At 40.8% G+C, this 15,878-nt stretch overlaps 1 protein-coding gene across 1 annotated transcript in view; it reads left to right on the forward strand.

Annotated features, from left to right (window-relative positions):
* The window catches only part of SORCS3 (sortilin related VPS10 domain containing receptor 3), a 317,833-nt gene that overhangs the window by 209,161 nt on the left and 92,794 nt on the right, over positions 1-15,878 (forward strand). The gene's annotated exons all lie outside the window — the stretch shown is intronic.

The following is a 15,878-nucleotide window of genomic DNA, read 5'->3' on the forward strand; positions in this document are numbered from 1 at the left end:
CCAAAAAAGATTAATATTAAGGAACCAGAGGCTTTTATTTTGAATGGTTAAAAATAAAGAGGAACCGGGTGACTTAAACATTGACTACCACTTGCAAAGCATGATGTATATTTCTCAGAGTCAAGTTCTTACAGAAATTCTTGCATGTCATTAAAAGTACCTGGAATCCAGACCCAAAATATCTATAGATTGGATTTGCAGTGTTTCCACACCTTCCAGTGGATAGAGACACCTCATGGGATTTTCAAATTGTCTCGGTCCTTCTGCAAATCTCTCTAAACAGCTTTAGACTCCCACATTTAAAACATGGCTTTTTGGTGCCAAGTCTGGAGATTTCCCTCAGTGTGTCTGTGGGTTTTGGACAGTGTAATGAAGGTTTTTGAACATCTAGGAAAGGAAGTTGTAAGGCCTTGTCTAACCATGTCACTGTTTCACATTTCCATAGTGAGGGAAAGGTGTTTATGTTCTTGTGGTTGTGGTGGCAGGTGGTTGGTTGACCCAACTGTCCAAAATCCTTTGATTCATGCTAGGTGCACATGATGAAGGAGAATGTAGATCCTGTCCAGGTGTACCCTTCTGTGGAGTAAAATAGCTGGTCCTATGGGATAATTGTTCCCTACCCTACCCTTCAAATAGCACAGCTGAGCTTTCCTGGAGGATAAAGTGCAAGGGCTGATCTGACTTGGGTAAAAGCAGAATCCCTTTCTAAAGGACAGGCTGTGTTGTGGCTTTTTTCCACTTTCATATAATAATGGTTAATGGAAATTGTCTGTTCATTTGACAACCAAACCTCTAGATTGTTTTCCACAATCTACCTCATTTTTCATACAGCCTTTTGGCTGCATAGTTTGAATCCTGCTTTTTAACACTGCATTATATAAAGCCTCTGTTTCTAGTGTCTCTTTCTCTTAGAAGATGTGGAACTATTCTGTAGTTAAAACTCATATGGCATAGACATAGAAACCTTTATTCCACTCACAAACAGTAGAATCCCATTGACAATAAAATTTCCAAGGGAGTGAATTAGTTTTTTCCCAGAGTGAGAGAGATTTGAACCAATTCATAGTGCAGGGGTCAGAGATGTTGAAATTTTGGAACATAATATCTCCCCTTAGCTGCCTGATTTTTTTCTTTTTTCCTTTCTTTTTAAAGCTGCAAACTGTGATGGCTTACAAGCTCTAGCTAGTAAGATGTCTACAGAAAAAGAAACGCAAGAACACTTTAGCTTTAGGAATTTGGTGATTTCTTTTTATTAGGCTATGAAAGAGGGAGAAAGTGAGTATAGCTATGAGTTTCAGAGGGGTATGAGCCACTACTCAGTGGAGTTCATTAGCCCTTCAAATACTATTTTGTCAAACCTCTTAATTAAAACTTCTGGGAAAGGTTAAGTAACAATGATAGAGAGATGCCAAAATCAGAGGTAAGCTGCTCATTTGTGCTGCTTTACATTTTTTATTAGTAGGGGCTCAGGTAAGCATCCTTCATCAAACGGGACAGTCTTCATCCAATTTGAATGAGGCTGGCTTTGTCTGGGGCAGCCTTTGTTAAATGTTTTTGCCTTCAAAGCATGACTTTCATCTCTCAGGCTGCCTTGAAAGGGCTTGTGAAGACTACAGTCTTCCCCTGGTTCATGGGATCAGTCAGCCTGACAGGGAGAGGTCTTTATTTTTCTCTCTGAGACCTTTCCAAATAGTTATACCTTCACTGAGGGAGCTCAGATATAGAGACTTTAAGGCCAGGAGAAAATTATGATTTCATCAGAACTCCTGAGGTTGGGACGTGAATTTTCACTCCACAGAGTAAGCAAGACCTCTCTGTTAGTCATGGACACACAAGTCACTCTGTGCATTTGGCTATAGCTCTGGCAGGCCACATCTGTGATGGCTCCCCGCTGGTAAAACAAAAAAAAGTCCTAAATTCCAATCCTGATCTGTGGCTTTGTGTCCTGGCACATGCCTTCAACTTCTTTCCTTAGTCCCAGTTGTTGGTGCTAATCACTGGGTTGTAGTTTTGTGTTCTCATCCCATATGGATGTTGCATGTCCCATAGTTTATGGGACATCTCTCACCAGTTTCTGCAGCCAGCTCAAAGTTCATGCATGAGCGGAGATTCACCTCTGCGATGCTCATAGTCATGAAAACTAGGATTTGAGATCTCTACTTCTGTAGTAGTGACTCATTTGTTAGCTACACCCACTGATGGCAGTGGCAGATCTTGAACAGAATGTGTAACTTGATGTGAGTACAGGCATCCAAATTTGGCTGCCACGTGCCTTGGCCTCAGAGCTTTTAATAACTTAGGATCCTGTAAGACTGGAAATAGGAGCTTACACTAATGTGATACAGAAATTCCCAGGTCACTCACCACTTTGAAATTACTCAAGATAACTGGAACCAGCATGGGTGCAAAGTTTGCTAAAGACCTACTCAACGTTCTTTTCTCTTAAAACACATTTCTGCAGCTCCCTCTGGGTCCTGTTCATTTTCTCTCACTGTAACTTAGACACCTGTGCTATCATGTGGAGGGATATAAAAAATACAGTCCATATTCTGTACTGTAGAAATGTTGGGGAAGTTTCCTCATCTGTAAAACACATGGTGTGTTCTGAGCTGACTAAAAACTGCCTCTGCTCAGATAAGAACTCAAAGGACTTGAATTGTCCTTCGTTTGCTTTACTGCCTCTGCCTTGTCCTGTGGTGGGACAACAGGACAAAGAAGGTGGGCAGGACAGTTTGGTTAATGGAGAATTCACCAAGCCTTGTTCAGCACTTTGCTGAACCACAGTTTTCCATGTCATCTTGGGTGACTCAAGCTGACTTTGCCTTGTTAGCCCCTAGGTAAGACTGGGTTAGGAGAACATTTCTTTTCCTTGTTGGTTGTAGTCAGTGAAGTACTCAAATGTTGTACTATCAGGTGCTATAACAGTGGTTTAAGAGCACTTAAGGGCACTAGAGACTTAAGAGATGCTTTAGTGGTATATGAAGTTCTTTTATAATCTTACGGCTTAATTCTTTAAAATGTGGAGTTCCACAAGGTGACCTATGTTTTCTGGCTAATCAGCTAAAAGGCTGTGAATATCATCCCCTGTCCATCTGTCTTTGGAGGCCCTGCCTATGTTTGCTGAGCAGACACAGGGATTGCCATCCTGTGCAGAGGACAGAGCTATACTCCTTGGGACACCCACCCCCTTTCACAGAGTCTCCCCAGGCTGCTCTTTGCTGGAGGACTCATTCACGTTTCCTGCCTTCCATCATCACTGGAGAATATGAAGCAATGGATGTGGAACCATTTCCCGTATTTTTTCCTGGTGCATCTAGACATTTACCCTTCTCTCATTTATTTTTTTAAACAAGCTCTCTGGGTCTTTGGGTGATTCTGTCAAAGCCCAGGAGCGGGAACAAGAGGGAAAAACCTTTTGTATGGAAGTGAGGGAGAAATCTGCACATCATTTCTGACGGCTACAGGGATATTTGGAACATCAAAGTCAGTGCCCAGGATGAGCCTAGTCAGTAAAAGACACTGAAATACACAACAGTGATGAAAGCTGGGCAGAAAACACCAACAAGGCAGGAGGGGAGAGACAGCAGGAGGAGGAAAATAGGACATGCACTAGCCTGCCTTCAGGGAGCAGTTGTTGTATCTGCAAATAGGAAAAATGTGGTGTAACAAGCTGTTCTCAAATACACTGCTGATTCCCTCACTGAGTGTCCCCACAATTTTATGTTTTCTCCTTCCTTGATAACCAACCAGATTTACATTTTTTTGCTATCCATGAATGCCAGCCACAATCATTTTGAACTCCAGCGATTAAAAATCAGGAGAAGGGAAGAGGTTGTGCGTTCACTGGGAGAAGGGAAGAGGCTGTGAATCCACTCAGGCTATGCTTTGGAGTTACAGCTTTTCTGTCACAGTTGTTTGAGGCACGAGCCAGCAAATTTTGCCTCTTGAGGGCAAGGTTTTCAGTTCTTTTTGTCATGATTTTGGATAGGAACAGTGATAAAATTTAGCCAGTGTATTTCTATTTATTTGCAGCTTGAATTTCATGAAGCCTATAGTGGCGACTGGTTTGGATATCTGAGGGTGATGTAGCAGAAGATAAGGGATTTACCTCAATGTTTCAAAAGGTTATGGTCTGGGTTTGGATCTGCAGTTGGGCAGAGGATTGTATCTGGTTTTATTCCTTCATCTCTCTGACAGCACTGATATTTCCTAATCCCAGTGCCAATTTGGGTCTACACAGACTGTTTCAGCAGCAGTTCCAGAAGTGACCTTTGGATACAGCTAAGGTTACCATTACTTGACTAGTTTGCCAGCAATGAAATGGTTAGTCAAATACGTGCCTATCTCTGCTGTAATTCCCACTAATCATTAACTACCAGATGGTGTCATTGCGTAGTGCTGGGGAAACATCGCCTGATTTTTTTACAGCCAAGTTTAGTGTTAAGAAAACATAGTCTTGTAAATGTCAAATTGACTATTAAGTAATCCTGCATTAGAGTTTTTCAGAATTAAAACCATACCATACATAGAGCTGTGGATAGAAGGAATAATTGCAGTTTGGCAACCATGGATAACCACCAATAGCATAATCGAGGCATATACCCAGTGGCTATTCATGTAGACTGTACAAGAGCAGGAACTTATTACTGGAGGCTCCTGTGGGCTAATGACTCATTTGCCTGTATTAAGGGACTTGCTTTCCATGCCCTGTGGGTGAGAACACCTGGGAAAGGTTCTTCTCCCAGAGGGTAATGCTAACATAAATCTGGGATGTGTTACTCAAGCCATCATGACCATGAACCGTACTAGGCTGAGAACAAAATTTTCAGACTCTAGCCTCAAGCTCTGTAATAAAAGTTCAAGAGAGATGAGGCTTTCTTAAAAGTTCTTGGCATATATTGAAAGATTTCCTTACAAGGTCACATTAGTTAATTAAAGATCACAACACCATAGTGATAACAAGACTAATTTTATTTTCTTTTTCACTTAAAAGATGGGGAAATAGGGGAACTGTGAGGTTAGGGATTTTCTTTTCATTTTTTATGCTTATAATTAGTGCAGTTGGCACTACAGATATTTAATATTTCCAAACATTAGGTAGTAGCCGACTAGCTTGTGATTACACAGTAACTCAGTGTTGGATACTTTTTACTGGCTGAAATAGTATTTATTTTAGTTGAAAAAGTTTCAAGTCAATAAAGATACTTTGGAATTCAAGTCAACATTATAAAAATGTTTCTCCCAAAAAATTAAATAAATGAGCATCCTGAAAAGGTTGACAATTTTTGGATATTTTTTAGTGATTTTTAAATTTGAATAAAATCTCATTTTGCGACGTATAAGCTTTTAGAATTAAAGGAGGGAAAAGGAAAATCCTCCACTTTCTGTCTCTGGGAAACCCTGAAGGACTGTTTTACAGAGACAGCATAGACCCCACCGGTTCTCTTTGTGCCTGTGGTTAGAGTAATGTTCATATTACCTTTTTTTTTTTTAAAACTAACTTATGAGAGATTGACACAAATAGTTGGATCTTGGAAAGCATCTTTGTAAAAGGTGGCATAAAACCCTAGTACACTACTAGAGGAGTATTATGGAATATTCTCTAGTTTACCTGGGAATAAAAGCAAAGATATTTGGGTTTCTGGGTTATATTTATGCTTTATGCTGACTAATGGCTTCATCTTACAAAGGAAATTTGATACAACTAGTTTCTTGTACTATGAATTTAAGCTCTAAATAGTAGCTGATGCAGTAAGTTCTTTAGGAAGAACTCCTAAAGGATGTTCCTTGCCTGACTTTGCTGTTGTGTGATGCTTCTGTCTGTACTGCCTGCTTTCCTAGGAAAATAAGTGTTTCACTTCTACAAAATCCTGTGGATGCCATGCTATCAGGCTCCCTGGGTTCCAAGTTGTTTTAGCAAGAAACAAGAAAAGCATACTGGTTACAAGGATTGTGTGATCATGAAGCAAAATAAGTTAAAATACTTTAAATTCACCTTTAAAACCCTTGAAGTACATAATAAATGAACCACAAGAGAAGAGCCACATGATAGCAAACCTACAATTCGTATACCACCTCTGAAATTCTGGCTGCTATCACAGCCAGAATGAGTTCTTTCAAGGGGTGGTGTAATACCTTCTGGGAGGGCAATTCTGGAATAAGTCACCCTGGAGGAACTTTTCTTTCTAACCTCCTTTTGCTTGAGAAACACAGCATATCTTGTAGAAGGAGGATTACCTCTTCTCCACTAATATAACTGTGGATGTCCTTACATAAATACTATCTGGCTTTTAGAATTTGTGATTTGTTGTGATTTTAGTACAATTTGTGATGTTAGCCATATTTATGACTTTAATGTACTGTGGCTGGCAGTGATTTTTTTTTTAAGATTGGAAAAATAAGGGCTGAAATATTTCTGTTCATTGGTTTTAAATTTAATGCTTACCACTAACTGTCACATATTGTACTGCAGCAAGGGCTTTCAGCATCAAAAAAGCCTTTTGCTTTGGTCTCTCATCTATCAGGTTTCTTTATGTCCCAGGGGCCAGTCTCTTCTCTTATTTCCCCCATTGCTAATCTTGAATCACTTTGTAATCCCCTCCACTCTCTTGTGACTAAGTGTCTGAGACCGGAGCAAACCAGATAAACCACTAGTAAGAAAGATCTAAGGAGGAATTTGTTAAATATTTCTGCCAATTATGATTGACCCCTGGACTGGATCCCAATGCCATGTCTGTCTGGACAGCGAATGGTGGATGGATCTGTGTCCTTCTCATGCGTCAGGGGTAAGATGTCCCAACTTCATCGCTGTGTTTCACAGGCCAGCGTTGAATGCTTAAATGCTGTACTGTAGACTCATGCAGCCTGCCTGGGCTGACTTCATTCTGTCTCTCCCTGATGCACGTGAACCCAAACACAAATTAATTTCAGCCTGTCAGTAATAGTCCCAGAGTAATTCTCTGTGACACTTTGTAGGAAGCAGTGATGAAAGCCAGCCCTCTAATTAATATATTGAATAATGCATCTCCCTGAGGCATATGGGGATCTCCCATACTGTCATAGCTTGGCAAAGCTAATCAAAAGCTAGGCTGCCGGGCTGATGATATTATTGTATTTTGTGCTCTATGGCTAGCATGGGATATTCTCCCACTTTTTTGTGTGGATTTTGGCTTAGCTTTTGGTCTTTGTTCTATACACGCTAATCTCTGTTTCTGGGCAATTGGGTGAATTTTCATTGTGTGAGAGAATCCCTCTTTTTTTTAGATGACTTGCAGAGAAATATTTGGGCATTATTTTAAAAGTGACCGCTGTTCTGAGAAGTTGAGTAATGACCTTTTCACATACTCTGATGGTGGACATAATTTTCCAGCCATTTAATTCAGTAGCAAAACACCTGCTGACATCAGGGAGCCAGCAGCTTTCCTGGACCCAGCCTCCCTGCTGCCCCAGACCTCATCCCAGATGGCCCACTTGGATTTCCCGAGATGCACCTTTGTGTGGGTTCTTACAGCTCTTGTTTCTTTACAGCAGCTGGCACTGGAAGCATTCTTGCATTGGAGAAATTTGCAATCTAATGGAAAATTTATGCTCAGTAAGTTCATCAATACTATCAGGGACCATTTTGCTTGAAACTAGATTTTCAGTCATACCTCAAAGCTCTTCGGGTAGATTTTCTGAAGAAGTATCAGGAAGGACCCAGATGAACTCTGGACCTTTGGAAGTTTGCCTGCCATCAAGTAGAACAAAAACAGTTGTTTTATTTGACAGAAGGAGCTGAACCCATGCTGTGCAGAAAGAACAGTCTTATCATGGCAAAACAGACAAGATGTTTCTGCATTCATTTAAACGTGAGCCATTTGTGTCGCTCAATAACATCCATTAAAGATAAGGAGGTCCCTCTTTATGCCTTCTGCCTGTTGGAAATTAACAAACTCTCTTAAAATGACAATTCATCAGCAGTTGTATGAGGCAGAATTCATTCTGAGCAAGAGAAGGAATTGAAACTCCCATCCTTCCGTTCCCTGGCATTCCCTGGAGCCTCCTCCGTAGAATGACACGAGTTTAATTCTGCTATTGTTAAGCACAGTGAGCACGAAGCTACATCAGAACATAAGAGCAGGAAGGAGTATCTTATTAGCTGCACTACAGGTTCTTTTAAATAATGTTGATTCACTAACTTGTCTCTTGCTGATCATATACAGAACAAGGACGAGAAGCCAGTGAGTGAGGCTGGTTTACTTGCATATTTGTACTGAGCTAATTGGCATAGGAGATAGTCGTTATCATAGCTCTGTAATTATCTCACTGATAATTGTCCTCCATTGGGCAGAAGGCAATGAAAATGGGATATAGACACATTTCCATGTTTAGTGAAATATCAGAAGTTCTGCAGCTGAGTTTAAGAGAGAGAAGCATACTGACCTGTGACTGCCAGCAAAGACTGAGGAAATAAAAAATAGTACCTGTAGACTTCAGAGCTTATTGCTGTAGATCTGGGTTTTCCCCCATAGGAGATAATACTGCTTTGTATTGGAAAAAAAAAAAAACAACAAACAAACCAAAAACCCTGCCAGGTTTTTGGCCAAAGGGTGCAGAAAGATTCTTATATTTTGCTCGCAATAGTTTTGGTTTTCAGGTTTTGATTGAAAGTCTTTGAGGGAAGGAGACATGTTCCATTATAATATTGATTTTAGGGGCAATCTGCAATAGTGACTCCCTAAAGCCATATCTGGATCTGCTGTAGTTTCTCTAGAATTCTTTTTTTTTCTTTCTACAAACCATTAGATTTGAACAGTGCATTGAAACTTCAAATTTGCCTCAAGGCTAGAAAAAGCAGAGTATTACTTTTCATTTGGTCTTGTACATTTCTTTCCTCTTATTGCTCATCTATAACAAGAGATTAAGAACCCAACAAAGAGGAGTTCTTGATTTACCTACAGCTTGACCATACATCTTTACTTCTTGACATGTGGGTAGCACAAACTCCCAGTGCAGTATTCTGCCATGAGCTTTCTTACTTAACAAGGGTAATGTTTTGGGATTGAGGATGTTTTGGGACTCTGTCTTGTGGAGAGCTGGGAGTGCATCTAGTGCTCAACCCCCTGGGCAGCCATGTCTACTTATTGTTGGTGCATCCATCTATCTTGAAGCAAAGGAACCCGCAAAAGCTCTGTGGTTTCTCTTGTCTCTTCTGCTACAGTGTCACTCTTCCACTGCTGGAGAGACCTGCAAGTGGTTGTGACCATTTTATTCATCTCCTCTCCATTCTGTCTGTGAGGATGCTTCTGTTTTGAGTGCAAACCTGTCTTGTCATGACACACATGGTGATCTGCAGACCTCCTGTCATCATTGCTATTATTCATCATAGCCATGCAGACTTGCTCTTTCTACAGACAGAGCCCGTGTTTTCATATCTGTCTGCTGCCAGAATTCTTTTTGTTTCTTGCTTCTTTGTCTTTTCCTCTTGTGGATGTTGGGACAAATGAACATCTCACTCTCAGCAGCTAATAGAGTGTAATTTTTTGGCGGGGCAAGGAGACATGTTGATACATTTCTGCTTGCCGGTCCAGAACAGAGTAGTTTATTCTCATCTGCCTTTCTCTTCCTTCCCTTTCTTCTTTCCTCTCTCTCTTTTCCTTTCCTGGCTGCTGGTTAAAAGTCAAAGAATGAAATAAGCCATTTGTTCTCTTCAGGTAAGTATCTGAAATGAAGAGAAACAGCTGTCACAAAAGGTTTGTGACAGAAATCTAGTTTTTCACAATATCTTTCTCAAAAATGCCTAAACTGAAATACAAATATATTTCCAGGACGTTAGATGTTATCCCAGGGTGATTCTTCACAATAGTCAGGAAATGTGGATGCTCATCCTTCCTTAACTAATACAATGTACAAAGCCCATAGGCATATGGGGCTCATCAGCATATCCTATACATTTTGGCTGTGCAAAGTTTTATACTGGCATCCCCTCTTTGGACAATTTAAGTTTTATTTTTATTCATCTACTTCTGTATTCATTTATTAAATGATGCTCACTCTCTGAAGCTTTCCAGAGGCACTAGATTCTGCCTAGGACTCTGTTAACAGCTGAAACACTGAGCCTTAGCATTTCAAGCATGTCATAATTTCAGTCAAAAAACGTTCATACAAATGAGGGCAATTAAACACACAGTGAATTAAGAATCCTTATTTTAGTGTAAAACACTACTTGAACAGGTCATGTTTAGGATACTTTTTCTAAGAGACAAACTCAAAGGAATGTTATGAGTCTTCTAAGCATTCCCTTCCAGGGAGGGAAACATTAACTCCAGTGAAGTCCTTGGCTGCAGGACTGAGCTGATGGCGTCTTTGAGCATGTACTTTGCTTTTCTAAAGTGGTCAGAAACAGGGCTGATTCATGTTTCCTGAAAAAAACAAAGAAATAATCTATAGCAGTTCTCCATCTACATGAATTTCAAAGGAGGGTAGCCAAGCACTGGGCAAACATTAATTAACTGGGCTCCATAATATAGTAGACACTAAACTAATTTTAAACCAAATGCAGGGAAAGAGATGAAAGTCATTCAATATGTCAGTGATCAGTCTTGGAAGGGAAACAAAAACTCTGTGCTTGATTTACACAGATCTGCGCAAAGCACAGCTGGCTAGAGAATGTCATTTCCCTCATTTATTTATTTTTTCCAAAAAGCTGAAAAAAACCCACACGCCACACCACATCACCCTCACCCACCCCCTACAAACTGTTCTACTCCCAAATTTTCCATTGGGAAACAAGGGGTTTTGGTCAAGTAGAATTAACTGTTCCTCTGGAGGGAGTCCCCCCTCCCCCACCCAATAATTTGGCTTAGATTTTGATCAACAAAATTGCTTTTGTACATTTTCATTTCAGGTTTCCCCTTGTTCTCCTATTTTTCTGTTTTTTCCTCTCCTATTAAAAAAAAAAAAGTGGTAGGCGAAGAAAAGAATGAGAAAGGAGACAAACCTTAAAATATGTCATTTTTAGTGTTTCCAAAAATATACTTTTATTCTTGTTTCCTTAAAGGACTTGAAATTTAGAATATTAAAATAAAATGAAAGTGTCCTGCAAAAAACATCTCTTCCTTGAGAAGGCAAAACAGAATCACACCCTTCTGTTGGAATATATTTCAGACTTGTCCACCATTAAGTTTGCAGACCTCTAATCCCAGGTAAATCCCCTCTCGTCTCCAGAAATGCCTGCCTTTAAGCATCACTGTCTGTGTTGGATGCATGTGGGACAGAGAGCTGATAGTATATCGTGCACTGAAGCTTTGAGACATCTTCACTTGATGAGCTGATGCTTCATTACTTCCACCATATCTCGATGTTTCTTCAGCTACGACTTGGCAAAAAAAGGCTCCTTATTCAATTAAGATAAGCCCCCAGGGCTGCTTTTATGTATCCTGGATCAACTCTACCCCGATGAGTCAGGAGCAGCAGGCTGCATGGGTGTAGCTTATTTAGTTCGTAAGTAAGCAGCAGGACCGTGACTGCACCTGGGAGCACACCTGCTATGAGGGCTGACTTGACATAGCTGACAGATCTGCTCCCTGCATGAGTCTCAGTCCCCATGAGAAGTTATTTCAGGCTGGGAAATTAAAATGCCACCTCCAGCACATGCCCCGCCCATGCTGCTGGCCCTTTCAAACCTTTACAGGGCTGTGAGTAAAGATCTTCACCCTTCTACCCGCACGCTTTTTTGAGTTTGTTTCACAAAAATTTGGTTATGTTTAGTGTGGTTTATAGTATAGGTTGGGGAAGAAATGCCAGAGGACTTTAAAGGACTAAGACCTATTAACTGGATGAGAACTAGACAGAGAATTATTTGTACTTTCTTAGTTTTTGGTATTAGCATACAGGGAAAAGAAAAAAAGCATGAATCAACAGCAGCGTTGCTCTGTTAATAAATATCCTTTAAAGGTGCTCTCAGGTTTGGTGGCATTTCTTTCGCATTGCTGTTAATTTCTGTAATATAAAGTGTCACCTTCTTCTATGTACTAGGAAGAGGAAAAAATGTTTCTGTGTGCAGCAGAGCCTGCTGTCTTGTGTGAATTCTCTAGTGATCAGTGAACTGGTTGACCCTAAATGTCAGCTTTTCCTTCAAGGAAAGGATTGATCTGGACCTCTTTCCTCTTCCTGGCCTGCTGCATCCAAACAACTGTGTAGCAACTTCTGGGCCCCGTAATCAATGCACTGAGTTTACATTTAGATGTTCAGCAGGTAGTGGGGAAGAGATGCAGGTACTCAGATGCATGAATGCACATATGAAAACACATGCAGAAGTGGTGAACACCGTAAGTTTTGTTTCTTTTGAGATACCAGGCAGAACACTTCCTTAAAATTCATTGGGACTTTTTAAAAAAGGTTTGGCTCTGCTGAAAAGAATTAGCTGAGAATAAACACTTGGCTTTTTTTTTTTCGGTCTTATCTTGCAAGTTAAGTCTCACAACAATTACTTCTGCCGATGTCCAGGATTGTAGCATCACGGAAAGTAGCACTGGAAAATATGTAGAAAGCTCTGGGGACCTGGCTAAGACACTTTCTTACAGTATCTTCCTGCCCAGCTTTTTTTCCAAGATTCATTTGAAATATGCTGTGCAGGAGGTTTTGTCCGTAACTCTTCAGAGACCTCATCACATCCTACCCTATCCAGCAGCGCCTCCCCCTTTTCAGCCACAGAAAGAGGTACTATATTTATGTGTTTAATAAATACATTATTTTGCCCAACCGCTCAACATTTGTATCTGTTCTTAACTAGGGTAGTTTATGACGTGTTGTCGGCCCGGGGTGTATGCAGCTTGTGTGCACATTGGCTGTTACGTGCACAGAGTTAATGCCTGCTGGATCTAGTTTGGGACTTGACTGCAGTAGATGACAGATGAACACACAAAATCCCCTTGACCATCTGAAGGTAACTGCAGTTATTGATACCTGGGCAAATGTGATGCCTTATCAAATGGAGAAGGTAGCCTGCTGGCTGTTGGCCCGTGTCAGAAAGGTATGTATGGTTTAGCAATGACGCTATGTGAAAAGATCCAGATCAGTTGAGCAGGAATTGTACGGATCAGTTTCTGCTCCCTTCTGCCCATATAGCCATGGCCCTTTTGTTGCTTGGATGAGTTATTCCCATGCACTGCTTGCCTGGTACCACGTGGAAGTGTTTATTCACTCCTGGGGCAGGATACAATCAAAATTGCAGCAAACTAATTGGCAACACCCACTAATTTGACTGCAGTTGCCTGCAGCAAGAGGATGTGGATTTCCCCCTTTACATATTATTGCACAATAAATGTGCCTCGTTCTTTCCTATTTCCAGCCCTTATCTACTGCACAACATCCTGCTAAGTAGTCTCCATCTGTTTCCTCCGTCTCTTTACATGAGCAGTGATAATTGCCTTCAGTTTGACATCCCAACCTGCAAAAATGAGCTTCCAAGTTGGCATCTTGGGAAAGTTTCAACCCATTGTAAAAGTTTTTATTTTGTTTTCAAAGCCAGAGCTGCTAAATGCCATCTTGATTGGTCAGAAACCTTGGCAAAAAGCTCAATCCGGCAGAATCCAGACCAAATTTGAAAGGCTGGTCCATGTGTCCTGATTTTTTTTATCTTGCTGTAAATCCTTGACAAAATCTTGCTGTTATCCAGTGATACCCACTTGCCAAGCTAATGGGTCCAGGAGATGCAGAAATAGAGCATCTCTTATTGTGTATTGATGGTTTAGTGAGCAAGGATCAACACCAGGCAGTCTGAATTGCTCAGCATTCTTGATCCGAGATGCTAAAGTAGCTAAATCTCAATGCTGTCTTTCATTGTTAAATGCCTGATGTCTGGAAAATGGGTAGAAAAAATGTGAAAATGGTTTATTCCATGGAAAGGCAGTAGACTTGGTAGAAACAGTGAGCTGAGGTGTGCAGCAGGCAGATAACCCAGAGAGTCTGTGTGTTTCTTTTTTCCTTTCTTTGCATATGCTAGTATGTTTCATTTTGAACTATATACTATCTTATAGAGAAGCATTTCAGGAATAACTGCTTACAATGCAGAACACTGTGGTTTGCTTCCCCTTCTCACTTGCTCTGCCTCCCAGAGATGAAGTATCAGCAGAATGGCCTAGTAAATGTGCATCCAGGCACAACGCTCTTCCCTCAGATAGAGATAAGGATCTTGCCAGGGTCCTATTCATCCTTCAGCTTTCAAGAACACACAATCCTCTTCTGAAAAGAAGGGAAGAAAGATCTTGTGGAAACCAAGAGCTACTGTGAGAACAAAAAACAAAAGCAGCAGCAAAAGATATAGGAAAAATAACCATTGCTCCCTTCCTAATGGGATTCAGAGATAGTTTGAATTCTTAATTTTCCAATGATCCTGCACCAGCTGCAATACTGGTTGCAGGCTCCACATTTTGAAAACTGCCTTTGCAGCAGGCAAGAAACATGTCAGCAGGGAAAAAAATGTCCTTTCCTGTCACTTCTGCTTCCATCCTCTCAACATTTTCTCTTCCAAATGGTGATAAATGAATAGGGATGGTGAAGGATGTTGAGTTAACATGGCTTCTCACAGCGAGAGTGCTCTTTTTCCCTCCCCACAGCCATCCAAAGTAGCAGCTCACATGGATGCATTTTGTGGACCTTGGTTTAGTTTTTGCTGTCTGGAGTTTGTGCACATACAAAACACAGAGCTTAGCTGTGCATGGAGCCTGAGGTGTGACCATGTGGCAGGAAAATTGTTTTCAGGCTGAGTTTTGGCTTCTGAGAGTTGTTAAATACTCTTGTCTTTGTAAGCCTCTGAAGTAGAGCTGTTTGTCAGCCAGAGAGCCATGAAACCCTTTCCCAGCCACCCCACTCTGTGGGGTCCACTAGGTTGTAAAGAACATGCAAGGGAAATGGTAAGTCAGGATGCTGACATCTCTCATCATCATACTTTAGTTGCTCAAATAGTTTTGAGCAGTGCATCCTCCAAATGTTCTTCAGAGAGATAATGTATGAGAAAATATAAGGTTGTGAAGGTGGTGTTCTTGTTTTGTTGCTGCCTTTGTATTGCCAGACCTGAGAGGTGGTTGTATTGAGTTCTTAAGGAAATTACTGCATAGGGTATGGAAGAGTTTTGCAGTCTGTGTGTGCATTTTTGCAGCTGTGCTCCAGGACCTGCATTCATCCTCTTTCTGCTGCCTATCTTTTTTTGCATTCTTTGTGTAAAGCTTCTCCAGATAAATGACGAGAGGCCATTTATTATTACCCATATTCAGGAGTCAGAGCACTGCGAAGCAAAGGGGTGTTCTTTGCCAGTGGGAACAGACATGAGGTGAGGCATGAAGAAACGACATTTATTGGGGATTTGTTTTGCAATGAGTGCTTTTGATATAACAGAGCGACTTGGTCTGAGAGAAGGAAGGATGACCAATGTGTTACTTTACAGCCTTGTTATCTGCCTGCAGATAACAGGAGCTTGTCTTGCTTTTGGGTTGCAGAAGATTGCTTTGTGAGCTTTTCCACTTGAAGTATGGTATTCAGTGAGCAGAGGATTACTAGGGGGGTGCTTTTTTCATCATTGTTGTTTTTCTGAAAACAACTGTTAGGCTTATCAAAACTAATTAAGAAAACAAGTAGATGGCATTGGGAAGGAAATTCAGGCTAGGATGACATGTTTCAGGAGAATCCTGTTGTGGTGCTCACATAATAGGCATTATAAGTGAAGTTGGTCCACAGAGCTTGCATATGCAAACACACAATGGTAATGAGTATTTTGGATTTTGTTGGGAAATGCTAAGGTTCTTCAAGTTACAGTCCCTTTTAAAATGCATATTGTTGTGGCAGGCCTTATATTGATGTTTCTTATTATGTGGACTGGGAATAAGTTTGCTCCATTGCTG

The sequence above is a fragment of the Phalacrocorax carbo genome, chromosome 12 (genome assembly GCF_963921805.1).
Source record: "Phalacrocorax carbo chromosome 12, bPhaCar2.1, whole genome shotgun sequence".
Classification (NCBI taxonomy): Eukaryota; Metazoa; Chordata; class Aves; order Suliformes; family Phalacrocoracidae; genus Phalacrocorax; species Phalacrocorax carbo.